This window comes from Oryx dammah, unplaced genomic scaffold, assembly GCF_014754425.2.
Source record: "Oryx dammah isolate SB20612 unplaced genomic scaffold, SCBI_Odam_1.1 HiC_scaffold_27, whole genome shotgun sequence".
Lineage (NCBI taxonomy): Eukaryota > Metazoa > Chordata > Mammalia > Artiodactyla > Bovidae > Oryx > Oryx dammah.
The window spans coordinates 65,488,696-65,503,280 of NW_024070211.1; positions in this window are offsets into that span (position 1 = coordinate 65,488,696).

Below are 14,585 nucleotides of genomic sequence, written 5' to 3' on the forward strand. Positions count from 1 at the left end.
GTATATATATATGTATATGGTCAATATGACATATATGCATGCTAATGGAAAATATGTGTATTTAACAGTAATGGATGTATTTTAAAAGACTCATGTGTACAAACAATAAAGGAAAATTTTGATAAATTTGGAGACACTAAGATTTCTGTTCATCAAATGACACTATTATAACTGTAAACACATTATAAATTGTGTTTTTATAATGATAAAAAATTATCGGAGAAGGTAATTGCTTCAAAAAACTTAATAAAAGACTGGTATATATCCTATATGTAAAACATAATGAAAAAAATAAATTTTATTTTTTAGTATATATATATATATATACATGCATTTTTTAATGTTGACTAAATTGCCAACATCTGCTGGATCATCGAAAAAGCAAGAGAGTTCCAGAAAAACATCTATTTTTGCTTTATTGACTATGCCAAAGTCTTTGACTGTGTGGATCACAATAACTGTGGAAAATTCTGAAAGAGATGGGAATACCAGACCACCTGACCTGCTTCTTGAGAAATCTGTATGCAGGTCAGGAAGCAACAGTTAGAACTGGACATGGAACAAAAGACTGGTTCCAAATAGGAAAAGGAGTACATCAAGGCTGTATATTGTCACCCTACTTATTTAACTTCTATGCAGAGTACATCATGAGAAACGCTGGACTGGAAGAAACACAAGCTGGAATCAAGATTGCCGGGAGAAATATCAATAACCTCAGACATGCAGATGACACCACCCTTATGGCAGAAAGTGAAGAGGAACTAAAAAGCCTCTTGATGAAAGTGAAAGAGGAGAGTGAAAAAGTTGGCTTAAAGCTCAACATTCAGAAAACGAAGATCATGGCATCCGGTCCCATCACTTCATGGGAAATAGATGGGGAAACAGTGGAAACAGTGGCAGACTTTATTTTTGGGGGCTCCAAAATCACTGCAGATGGTGATTGCAGCCATGAAATTAAAAGACGCTTACTCCTTGGAAGAAAATTTATGACCAACCTAGATAGCATATTCAAAAGCAGAGACATTACTTTGCCGACTAAGGTCCGTCTAGTCAAGGCTATAGTTTTTCCTGTGGTCATGTATGGATGTGAGAGTTGGACTATGGAGAAAGCTGAGTGCTGAAGAATTGATGCTTTTGAATTGTGGTGTTGGAGAAGAGTATTGCGAGTCCCTTCGACTGCAAGGAGATCCAACCAGTCCAATCTAAAGGAGATCAGTCCTGAGTTTTCATTGAAAGGACTGATGCTAAAGCTGAAACTCCAATACTTTGGCCACCTGATGCAAAGAGTTGACTCATTGGAAAAGACTCTGATGCTGGGAGGGATTGGGGGCAGGAGGAAAAGGGGACGACAGAGGATGAGATGGCTGGATGACATCACCGACTCGATGGACATGAGTGTGAGTAGACTCTGGGAGTTGGTGATAGACAGGGAGGCCTGGCATACTGCATATTGCAAAGAGTCAGACACAACTGAGGGACTGAACTGAACTGAACTGAAGAGTCTCTAATTTGAGGGAACTATTTTTATGTCACAAACAAAAATATACACAGTATGATTACAACTATACAAAATTGAGGGTGGATGAAGACAGTTTTGATGCCTCTTAAAAAGTCAAACCCAGGATTTCCAAATGTCACAATAATTCCACTCCTTGATGTTTACCCAAAAGAACTAGGAACAGGTACTCAAAATCCTTGTAGATAAATGCTTATGGCTGCACTTATTCACAACAGTCAAAAGGTAGAAAAAACCCAAAAATGCTGCTACTATATACAATACTGTACAGGTATATATACAGTAATATTCTGAAAGAAAATATGCTATTAAAAACAGTTTCTTTGGGTGATGGGATTACAAGCAAGTTTTGTTTTTTTCCTATTTCTTTGTGTTTTATGAAGATCCTAAAACAAAAGTAGGATGGTCATACAGAACCTACAGAGCACAGATAATAAGAAACCATACATAACCTCTGGGTCTGTTTTCTGCTCTTCTCGTTCCTCCATCTACCTGAAGTGAAGTGAGTGTTGTTCAGTCATGTCGGACTCTTTGCTTCCCCATGGACTATACAGTCGATGGAATTCTCCAGGCTGGAGTACTGGTGTGGGTAGCCTTTCCCTTCTCCAGGGGATCTTCCCAACCCAGGGATTGAACCCAGGTCTCCTGCATTGTAGGCCACAAAGAAAGCCCAAAAATACTGGAGTGGGTAGCCTCTCTGTTCTCCAGCGGATCTTTCCAACCCAAGAATTGAACCAGGGTCTCCTACATTGCAGGCGGATTCTTTACCAACTGAGCTCTTAGGAAAGCCCTAATAATCCCTGCCCATGATTAAAAAAACAGCAACAAACAAACAAAAGGCACAACTTCATTAAAGAGAAACAAAACAGAATAACTTGTTTTCTATTCCATATATCTCTCTAGCTTTGAGGATGGGGCTCATGAGGCAGACTCTGGTACTCTTGCCTGGGAAATCCCATGGATGGAGGAGCCTGGTGGGCTACAGTCCATGGGGTCTCGAAGAGTCGGACATGACTGAGCGACTTCACTTTCACTTTTCACTTTCATGCATTGGAGAAGGAAATGGCAACCCACTCCAGTATTCTTGCCTGGAGAATCCCAAGGACGGAGGAGCCTGGTGGGCTGCCATCTGTGGGGTTGCACAGAGTCAGACATGACTGACATGACTTAGCAGTAGCAGCAGAGTTGAAAGAAATAGAAACATCATTTATTTGAACAGTCTAATTTTCCTTTTTGGTTGTCCCACATGCATTCTGAATTTCTCTTTGGTCTTATCCTGTTTGTGGGAAAAACCATAACTTGGTGATTTTCACTTTTGTTTATGTGTTAAATCACTTAAGAAACTGGAAGCTGGGAGTTCTCTGACTTGGCCATTTCCTCCCCCTCATTCATAAGGGAAAAGCATTTTCTGTTTGTAAATCAAAAGATTTTAAGGATAGAAGCATCTTTAAAGATCTTGTGTTTTGAGTAATACTAGTTATGAAAGGTCAAAAATGAAAAAGGAACAGAGAGGAGTTCAGTGGTTCAGTGAGTTTGGGACACATTGTAGACAAAATTGCCTTCTTGGAGACTCATAATGATCATGAGTATTTTAAATGTTTTGAGAATTCCTGCAGGTAAATCTAAAATAAAGCCAAATCTCTCTCACTTTGCTTAATTTCATATTTTCCAAATTTCTTTGATTGTTGTAGAAATGGTTATCAACAATTCCTCCTAACTCTGGTAAGCACAGACCATTGTTCCTATTAAGAGGAGAGTCCATTTCCTCTACCTTTAAATCTGGATTGGTCCTGTGACTTGCACAGTGTGGGAAGAGTGACACTGTGTCATTCTAGGCTGAGCCCTTAAGAGGACTGTGAGCTTCTTAGTTCTCTTAGAAGCCCACTGCTCTGCTGTAAAGAAGCTCGAGCAAGACTCTTCCTGCTAAGAGCCCAGTGAAGGGAAGCTCCTTTCACCCAGACTTCTCAGCTACTCAGAGCTGGGTCCATACTTTGATGAGCACTTTGAGAACCTTCTCAGAACCAAGCTCTATGACAGACAGTGGGAATATGACAATAAATACTCCATTTCTGCCCTTTAGAAATTTACATATTTATTTATTGATTTTGAAGATGGGAGTAGAAACTGACAATTCAGCAAAGTGTGGTGATGGAGGTGGGCAAAGGGTGTGATAGAAAGGCCAGAGGGTGACCTTGAATCCCAATTTCATGTTTCAGGATCAGAGACATCTTCCTGGAAGGGAAGTTACTTCACCTGAAACCTGAGGATGAAGAGTGTGGTAGTTATAAAATGTGTCCAAACATTCTTTGACCATCCTACCCTGACAAGATAGAGACAGATTTTCCTCCCCTTGAGTGTGAGCTGAATTTAGTGACTTGCTTCTAGGTAACCAGATATAGCAGGCTTCCCTGGTGTCTCAGGGGTACAGAATCTGCCTGCCAATGCAGAGGATGTGAGTGTGATTCCTGTCTCAGGAAGACCCCCTGGAGAAGGAAATGGCAACCCAGTCTAGTATTCTTGCCTGAGAAATCCCATGGACAGAGGAGCCTGGAGGGCTACAGTCCACAAGGATGCAAAGAGTCAGACACAACTGAGCGACTAAACAACAAAAACAAACCAAATATAGCAGAAGTGATGATGTATGACTTCTGAGATTAGGTCATAAAAGGCATTCAAGCTCCCCCCCCGCCCCGTGTCTCTCTGTCCTTGTCTCTCCCTTTCACTTGCACTTGGGGAAACAAAGTTGCAAATAGCTCTGTAGAGAGGTCCATCCATATGGAGAAGAACTGTGGCCTCTTGCCAACATCCAACAAGGAGCTGAAACTTGCCTATAGCTATTGAGTGAGCCACCTTCGAAAGGACTCCCTAGCCCTCATCAAGCCTTTAGACGATTGTAATCCTGAGTCAATTGCAACCTTAGTGAGAGAGCCTGAACCACTCAACCAAGCCACTCTTTCATGGCCATTGCCAGCATGCCTGGTTTCCAGTCTAATTTCCAGTGGCAGAGGCTTACCACCAAATCTAAGACCACAAAGCTCAGAAAGAGATGAGAATTTCCACTCTTCAGGTTTAATACCAGTCTCCAAGTTGTTGACATTTCCTGGCTGAAGGCCCATCTCTGTCCTGGAAGATTGACAGTGGAAATGATAATACACTTGCTCTGCCCTGGGAAAACCTATCTCCCATCACCAAGCTCGTAACTTTATCTTGTGTCAGTGATTTCAACATTGGCTGCATATTGGAATCACCTGGGAAGCACTCAAAGCTTCTAAATGCTCACATAAAATCCTAGAATAAATAATAGAAGAATCTCTGGGGGTGGGGCCTAGGAATGAGGATTTTTTAAAGCCCTCCATCACCACCACCCTGCACCACTGCCGTGATTCTAGTATATAGCACAAGGTTGAGAGCCATTGCCCTATGTCCTTAACTGAGTAAGCATCTCTCAGTCAAATTGTGGTGCTGTAGACTTTGTATTAATAGAGGTTTTCATATGAGAGTAAAGAAGATATTCCTGGAGCTTGGCAACTCAGATTTCTGGGCCAGGAGGCTCTAGGCTGCATCTTGTCTCCCAGCACAATGGGTCCAGGACTTTGTAGCCCAGAGAGTATTCACTGTTAGGCATTACCTCTCTTCTGATAGTAACAAAACTGATAATACTTATCAAGCATTTACTATGGTCAAGAAATGCTTGGAAACCTTTACACGTATTAAGTGAAGTCTCATAACATCTTACAGATGAAAATTTTAAACCCCAAGAGGTTAAGCAATTTGCCAAGGTTACATAGCCAGAAAGTGACAGAGTTGAGATCAGAATCAGGAATCTGGCTCCAGAACCATCATCTTTTCTAACCTTGACAAACTGTCACCCTGGATCCTTGGTACATCAGAATCTGCTAGACTGGGTGGTGGAGAGTTCTGACAAAATGTGGTCCACTGGAGAAGGGAATGGCAAACCACTTCAGTATTCTTGCCGTGAGAACCCAATGAATAATATGTAAAAGGAAAAAGATAGGACACTGAAAGATGAACTCCCCAGGTTGGTGGGTGCCCAACATGCTACTGGAGATCAGTGGAGAAATAACTCCAGAAAGAATGAAGAGAAGGAGCCAAAGCAAAAACAACACCCAGTTGTGGATGTAACTGGTGTTGGAAGCAAAGTCCGATGCTGTAAAGAGCAATATTGCATAGGAACTTGGAATGTTAGGCCCATGAATCAAGGCAAATTGGAAGTGGTCAAACAGGAGAGGGCAAGAGTGAACATCGACATTTTAGGAATCTGTGAACTAAAATGGACTGGAATGGGTGAATTTTACTCAGATGACCATTATATCTAATACTGTGGGAAAGAATCCCTTAGAGGAAATGGAGTAGCCATCACAGTTAAGAAAAGAGTCTGAAATGTAGTACTTGGATGCAATCTCAGAAATGACAGAATGATTTCTCTTTGTTACCAAGGCAAACCATTCAATATCACAGTAATCCAAGTCTATGCCCCAACCAGTAATGCTGAAGAAGTTGAACTTGAATGGTTGTATGAAGATCTACAAGACCCTCTAGAACTAACACCTCAAAAAGATGTCCTTTTCACTATAGGGGACTGGAATGCAAAAGTAGGAAGTCAAGAAACACCTGGAGTAACAGGAAAATTTGGCCTTGGAGTGCAGAATGAAGCAGGACAAAGGCTAACAGAGTTTTGCCAAGAGAATGCACTGGTCATAGCAAACACCCTCTTCCAACAAGACAAGACAAGACTCTACACATGGACATCACCAGATAGTCAACACTGAAATTAGATTGACTATATTTTTTGCAGCCAAAGATGAAGAAGCTCTACACAGTCAGCAAAAACAAGACTGGGACCTGACTGTGGCTCAGATCATGAACTCCTTATTGCCAAATTCAGACTTAAATAGAAGAAAGTGGGGAAAATCACTAGACCATTCAGTATGACCTAAATCAAATCCCATACAATTATACAGTAGAAGTGAAAAATAGATTCAAGGGATTAGATCTGATAGACAGAGTGCCTGAAGAACTATGGACAGAGGTTCTTGACACTGTACAGGAGGCAGTGATCAAGACCATCCCCAAGAAAAAGAAATGCAAAAAGCAAAATGGTTCTCTGAGGAGGCCTTACAAACAGCTATGAAAAGAAGAGAAGTGAAAGGCAAAGGAGAAAAGGAAAGATATACCCATTTGAATGCAGATTTCCAAAGAATACCAAGGAGAGATAAGAAAGCCTTCCTCAGTGATCAATGCAAAGAAATAGAGGAAAACAATAGAAGGGGGATGACTAGAGATCTCTTCAAGAAAATTAGAGATACCAAGGGAACATTTCATGCAAAGTTGGGCACAATAAAGGACAGAAATGGTATGGACCTAACAGAAGCAGAAGATATTAAGAAGAGGTGGCAACAATACACAGAAGACATATACAAAAAAGATCTTCATGGTCCACATAACCACAATGATGTGGTCACTCACCTAGAGCCAGACATCCTGGAATGTGAAGCCAAGTGAGCCTTAGGAAGCATCACTACCAATAAAGCTAGTGGAGGTGATGGAATGCCAGTTGAGCTATTTCAAATCCTGAAAGATGATGCTGTGAAAGTGCTGCTCTCAATATGCCAGCAAATTTGGAAAACTCAGCAGTGGCCACAGGACTAGAAAAGGTCAGTTTTCATTCCAATCCCAAAAAAAGGCAATGCCAAAGAATGCTCAAACTTCTGCACAACTGCAATCGCACTCAACTCACACGCTAGCAAAGTAATGCTCAAAACTCTCCAAGCCAAGCTTCAACAGTACATGAACCATGAACTTCCAGATGTTCAAGCTGGATTTAGAAAAGGCAGAGAAACCAGAGATCAAATTGCCAACATCCGTTGGATCATCAAAAAAGCAAGAGAGTTCCAGAAATACATCTACTTCTGCTTTGTTGACTATGACAAAGCCTTTGACTCTGGATAACAACAAACTGTGGAAAATTCTTCAGGAGACAGGAATACCAGACCACCTGAACTGCCTTCTGAGAAATCTGTATGCAGGTCAAGAAATAACAGTTAGAACCAGACATGGAACAACAGACTGGTTCCAAATTGGGAAAGGAGTCCATCAAGGCAGTATATTGTCACCCTGCTTATTTAACTTGTATGCAGAACACATCATGAGAAACGCTGGACTTGATGAAGCACAAGCTGCAATCAAGATTGCCTGAAGAAATATCAATAACCTCAGATATACAGATGACACCACCCTTATGGCAGAAAGTAAAGAAGAACTAAAGAGCTTCTTGATGAAAGTGAAAAAGGAGAGTGAAAAAGTTGGCTTAAAACTCAACATTCAGAAAACTAAGATCATGGCATCTGGTCCCAACACTTCATGGCAAATAGATGGAGAAACACTGGAAACAGTGACAGACTTTATTTTTGAGGGGGCTCCAAAATCACTGCAGATGGTGATTGCAGCCATGAAATTAAAAGATGCTTACTCCTTGGAAGAAAAGTTGTGACCAACCTAGACAGCATATGAAAAAGCAGATTACTTTGCCAAGAAAGGTCTGTCTAGTCAAAGCTATGGTTTTTCCAGTAGTCATGTGTGGATGTGAGTGTTGGACTAAAGAAAACTGAGCCCCGAGGAAATGATGCTTTTGAACTGTGGTGTTGGAGAAGACTCTTGAGAGTCCCTTGAACTGCAAGGAGGTCCAACCAGTACATCCTACAGGATATCAGTCCTGAATATTCATTAGAAGGACTGATGCTGAAGCTGAAACTCCAATATTTTGGCCATCTGAGGCAAAGAACTGACTCATTGGAAAAGACCCTAATGCTGGGAAAGATTGAAGGCAAGAGGAGAAGGGGACAACAGAGGATAAGATGGTTGGATGGCATCACTGACTCAATGGACATGAGTTTGAGCTAGTGATAGACAGGGATGTTTGGCATGTTGCAGTCCATGGGGTCTCAAAGAGTTGGACACAACTGAGTGACTGAACTGACATCCTGGACCCTTGGTACATCAGAATCTGCTCGATTGGGTGGGTGAATGGGAATTAAAAATAAGAAGGATTTCTTGAATTTGGACAATTTAGGGAGTCCTGGATACAGCAAACAGTTTGCTTATATAAATTAGGGATAATTCAAGACATCACTTTGCTGACAAAGGTCCATATAGTCAAACCTATGGTTTTTCCAGTAGTCATGTATGAATATGAGAGTTGGACCATAACGAAGGCTATGTGAATTGTGGTGTTGGAGAAGACTCTTGAGGGTCCCTTGGACTGCAAGGAGATCAAACCAGTCAATCCTAAAGGAAATCAACCCTGAATATTCATTGAAAGGTTTGATGCTGAAGCTGAAGCTCCAATAATTTGGCTACCTGATGGGAAGAGCAGACTCATTGGAAAAGACCCTGATGCTAGGAAAGATTGAAGGCAAAAAGAAGAGAGAGTGGAAGAGGATGAGATGGTTAGATAGCATCACTAACTCAACAGACATGAATTTCAGCAAACTCCGGGATATAGTGAAGGACAGGGAAGCCTGGCTTGCTGCCATCCAGGGGGTCGTCAAGAGTCAGAAATGACTTTGCGACTGGACAGCAACAATAACAGCCATCTTTTCGGTGAATTTAGGCTAAGGCTCTGAAGTGAGTCAGAAGGGATTTGTATTGTTATCGAGTGGAGAGGCATGGGATTCAGAGCACTGAGTAAAGGAAGGAGACAGTTACAGAAAACTGCAATTAGAGGTGATAGCTTTCAACAAGCCCCTCCTGAGGTGAACATTAAGCCCTAACTCCCATGGGAACCCAGCTACTTTCAGGCAGAAGCAGTCCTGTCCAGCCTGCTCTGTGGAGAGGCCGTCCTGCCCTCGGTGTCCTCCTGGAATGAGGAGTCCTGGTGCTGCACCTGTCCAGAGCCCAGGCAATTTGCGCTGTCAGGGACACTTGAGTTTTCTGGACAGACAAATAAACCCTTGCCAGGTTCACTCAGGCGGAGGCCTCGGTGATTTCCACTTCTACTTTGCTGTTCTGCCTTTTCTTGAATGTCAGGGCCATTCAGTGCTAGCCTCCTGCATTCTTGAGCAGTGGAATATAGTTTACTTAACTGCTCCACATGCATCTCTCTATTTTATTGTTACAGTGACCCTCTGATGTAGGCCAAGGAGAAATTTTTTTATTTAAAAATTTATTGAAGTATAGTTGATTTACAATGTTACAATGTTATATTAGTTTCAGGTATGCAGCAAAGTGATTTGGTTTTATATTTATATGTATTATATATATATATATATAAAGTGATCTGGTTATATATCTATGTATATGTGTGTGTGCACGTGTGTTTGCTCAGCGAATCTGTCATATCCAACTCTTTGTGATCTCATGGACTGTAGCTCACCAGGCTCTTATGTCCATGGGATTTCCCAGGCAAGAATACTGGAGTGGGTTGTCTTTTCCTACTGAAGGGGGTCTTTCCAACGCAGGGATCGAAACTGCATCTCTTACATCTCCTTCATTGGCAGACAGATTCTTTACCACTGTGCCATCTGGGAAGCCCATATGTGTGTGTGTGTGTGTGTGTGTGTGTGTGTGTGTATACATATTTATATATGAAATATATATATATGTATATATATATGTATATTTCTTTTTAGTTTCTTTTCCATTATAGGTTATTAAAGATATCAAATATAGTCCCCTGTGCTATACAGTAGGTCATTGTTGTTTACGTATTTTATTTATAGTAGTATAATATAGTATTTATTATCTATTACTCCCAAACCCTTAATTTATCCCTCACCGACCCTTCCCCACTCTGGTAATCATAAGGTTGTTTTCTATGGCTGTGAATCTGTTTCTGTTCTGCTAATCAGTTCATTTGTATCATATTTTTAGGTTCCACAAATAAGTGATATCATATGCTATTTGTCTTTCTCCAAATAAGAGTTCTTATTTTCCATTTTACAAGTCGGGGGACTGAGGCTTAGAGAGGGATTCAGTAACTTGCCAAAGATATCCAGCTGCCATCTGCTAAATGTAGCAACAATGCTGTGCTAAAAGTCACCTTTCTCATTTCCAGGTCTTTCAGTCCAGAGGCCTCAGTTCAGTTCTTCGTTGAGAATGCTAAGCTTTTAGGGCAGGAAGTGTGTCTGCTGTGTCATTAGCACACCCCTCTTTCTGCCCACTATGAAGTCTTCTGGGTCTGCTGGGCCTGGGGTACACTGTTCACATAATGTCCCAGGGCCATCTGTTCACTTGGCATGTCCCCAAACTTGAACCCAGAATTTACTGAGTGGATGAGTCAGATAAGTCAGATACCATGATGTTTTCTTCTTAAAGAGGGGCCAAGGAGAAAGGCAGGGAGAGCGGTTTGCTCCTAAACCTGGGTGCAGACATCACATGGCCCCCCGTGCAGGGCTGGAACTGAGACTTGAGGATGTTTTCCAAGACATTTGCCAAGAAGCCGCTGGAGAGGCTGAATCATTGCAGCCAGAGGAGGGGTTTTTCAAGAGAAGAGGAGCCATTAAATGTGCCAGATGTTTCCTGGACATCAAGTAAGGTGGGGGGCTGCAAATTGTACCTAGTGATCTGGAGGTCATGGCAGAGAAAGTCTGGAGGGATTTACCTGGGTTTGCCAGGGAGTAAAGGTAAGGAAATGGAGTTTAGTGCATGGAGTCATGTTCAGGTTTAACACTGTGATCCTACAAAGGTGATTTGCCTTTTTTGGGCTCCTTTTCAGTGTTCTTACCTGAAAAATGAAGGGGTTGAGCCGTCAAGTCTATAAGACATTCTCTAATCCCACCAAAGTGGGATTACTCCCATTAGCAGTGTACTAACTGCAAGAGCTTCTTTCTTTTTTTTTTGTTTATTTATTTTTTTTGTTGCAAGAGCTTCTTAATGACATGAGCTTCCACTGGCTCCTTGGGGCTGTCAAGCCTAGTATAACAGGCCAACTGGGGAATTTCCTGCTCGGCACCACATGTTTTCAACTTGACTCAGGTCATTGTCCCTAGCGACATTCCTCTCTAGGCTATCTCAAATATGCTGATTTCTGCACCTCTGGAGCACTTACACAGTGGCCTAATAACTTCCATTGCTCTTTGTCCGAATCTTTTGCTCCATATCTTTCTATGACTTTGCTGATTACATGTATGTAAAAGCTGACCTTTGATTGTGTTCTAGGCACCAGTCCAAGTATGTGGCGTGTGTGTGTATGCATGTGTGCATATGTGTTTCTTTGGTGATGACAACAGTGGGTTTGGGGATTCAACTACAAGTGGCCCATAGAATCTGATGGACTTTTGTGGGCCAGTTTTTAGATTGGACCATTTAAAGAAAATTCTGGAAAGGAAGAATTAGAAGAGGATCTATGATTTTAAATTGGTTTTATGTGATGCCCTCAGCCAGGGCAGTCTAGCAGAGATCAACTTTTTGTTCTTATCCCTCCATCTTGCTTCTGTATAGGGGGATATACTGGGTTTCAGAAAGTTAAGGAAGTTACACAGTTAGTTGGTAGAACTACAGATAATGTAAGACTCTTGCAGGGTGCTCCTAGCTTCTCCTCTCAAAACAGCAGAGCCCTCACTATGTGCTACACACTAAGATGGGGAAGACCTTGACCTTCACTTGGGTCTAACTGGGGAAAAAAAACAAACTCTTGTGGAACAATCTGGGGCTACGTTGATAGTAAATGTGTCTAAGTACAAAAGTACTGAAGAGAAGAGAGACATGCTGTGGGTTGCAAAGCCTTGAACATTGAAAGAGACAGAGAGGGTGAAAGAAGGAATGGAGAGGTCTTAAGGAGAAAGGTAGGAATAGAGTGGAGTAGGGGGAGTGGCTGGGAAGACCTCACATGGCCAGAGGCATGTGTGAGGAGAAATGGGGGGTGGGGTAGATAGACTGGAAGTGTCACATGAGGTTGGAAGGAGATTTAATATGGCAGGGAAGCAAGAGTTATTATAGAAATACAGTATAGTTATAATTTTTAATAGTAAGTAAGTAATTAAAGTTGCTCAGTCGTGACTGACTCTTTGCGATCCCATAGACTGTAGCCTACCAGGCTCCTCTGTCCATGGGATTTTCCAGGCAATAGTACTGGAGTGGATTGCCATTTCCTTCTCCAAGGGATCTTCCCAACCCAGGGCTTGAACCCGGGTCTCCCACATTGTAGACAGATGCTTTACCATCTGAGCCACCAGGGAAGTCCTATAGCTACATATATAAACAAAAGAATAACCAGAAGGAGTTCACGGTTTTCTCCTACGTCTGCCACAGAACTTTTTTGGCATTGTCTGCTTGCTGCTTCCTTTTTCCCCAGGGAGAGACTGAAACTCAGCCATCCACATCCACTTCCAGCTGGGTGTAGTGAAAGAGAGGGAACCCAGTGCGACCAAGATGTGGTGAGTAAGATGGCCCTGGATGAAGGTTCTCCTGGGGAAAAGCAACAGGTTCCCAGGGGTTGGGGACTATGTACTTGGATCCTCTTAAAGAGCCGGGAGAGTGAAAGTAAAGTTGGAATTTCAGTTTGGAGAGTATATTTGAAGTGTGTCCCTAATTTGAATGAGCCCCCATTGTGTACCTGCCCCTTGCTTAACAAACACCTTTAACAAAAATAAAGGTTAATTATACTAAAACACATGGAGATAACACATGTACATAAGGAACATAGAAGTCAGAGAAGATGCCGCTTCTTTATCTCTCTTGCTTGGTATACACAAACCAAAATGCTTGCATTTAGTCAAATAGGAATTTAAAATTTGTCTCTGAAGATATTCTTACTAGAAACTGTAGTATCAAGTACATTGATGAATGTGTTTTTGCCTGAAACCATACTGTCAAAATCTTATTTCTTATCACATGTTTATCTGGAGGTTTTTTTTAACTAAACAGCCTGTTATAAGAAATTAAAAGGAAGTGCTATCTTGGAAGTGGTGCAACTTTTCAAGAATCTTTATGGTGAAAATTCACTAGCATATACACAGGGAAAGGAATAATCTAGGGTATCATTCATTGTCAAGCTTTTGTTCAAGTTATAAGACAACTTCCTCCCACATGCTCTATGTGTTTCTTGGCTTGGCACACTTGTATTAGATTAATATTCACTCCTTTTTATTGCTAATAAGTATTTTATTGGTTGAATATGCCACTGTATTTTTAACCATTTACCTGTTGATGGACATTTGGATTGTTTCCAATTTGGAGCTATTTCCAATCAAGCTGCTAAGAGATTTATGTACTAATATTTGCTTGCTTATATGCTCCCATTTCTCTTTAGCAAGTACCTATAAGCAGAAGGGCTGACTTATATAATAGATGCACAGGTAGAGTTTTAGACGGCTTCCCTTGTGGCTCAGATGGTAAAGAATCTTCCCACAATGTGGGAGAAGTAGGTTCAATCCCTGAGTTGGGAAGATCCCTTGGAGAAGGAAATGATAATCCACTCCAGTATTCTTGCCTAGAGAATTCCATGGACAGAGGAACCTGGTGGTCTATAGTGTCCTAGTAGACGTATAAGCAGAGTTTTAAGAAATTGCCAAACAGTTGTCTAGAATAGTCATATGGTTTTATACTCTCACCAGCAGTATCAATATATAAGAGTTCTAGTTTGTTTACTTCCTTATCAACACTTGGTATGGACAGTCTTTTTAATTTTTGAATTCTTATAGGTGTATAGTAATATCTCATTGTAGTTTTAAATTTCATTCCTTAATGACTAGTAATATTGTCTTAATTTACTAGGGCTGCTGTATAAGATAACATAGATTTTGTGGCTTAAACAACAGATATTTATTTTCTCACCCTTCTGGAGTTTTGGAAGTCCAAGATTAAAGTGGACTTTGAAACTCATCAGAACAATTAGATTTTGTTGAGGTTCTTTTCTTGGGTTGTGTAGTTGGCTACCTTCTTGCTCTATTCTCATAGCTCTGTGCACTGAAAGGGTGAAAGAGAGAAGAGACAGAACAAGACTTAGGGAGAATCCTTCCTCTTCTTATAAGACCACTAATCCCATCATGAGGGGCCCACCTTTATGTTTAATCTAATACTGATTACCTCCCATCTTCAAATACTATCACAC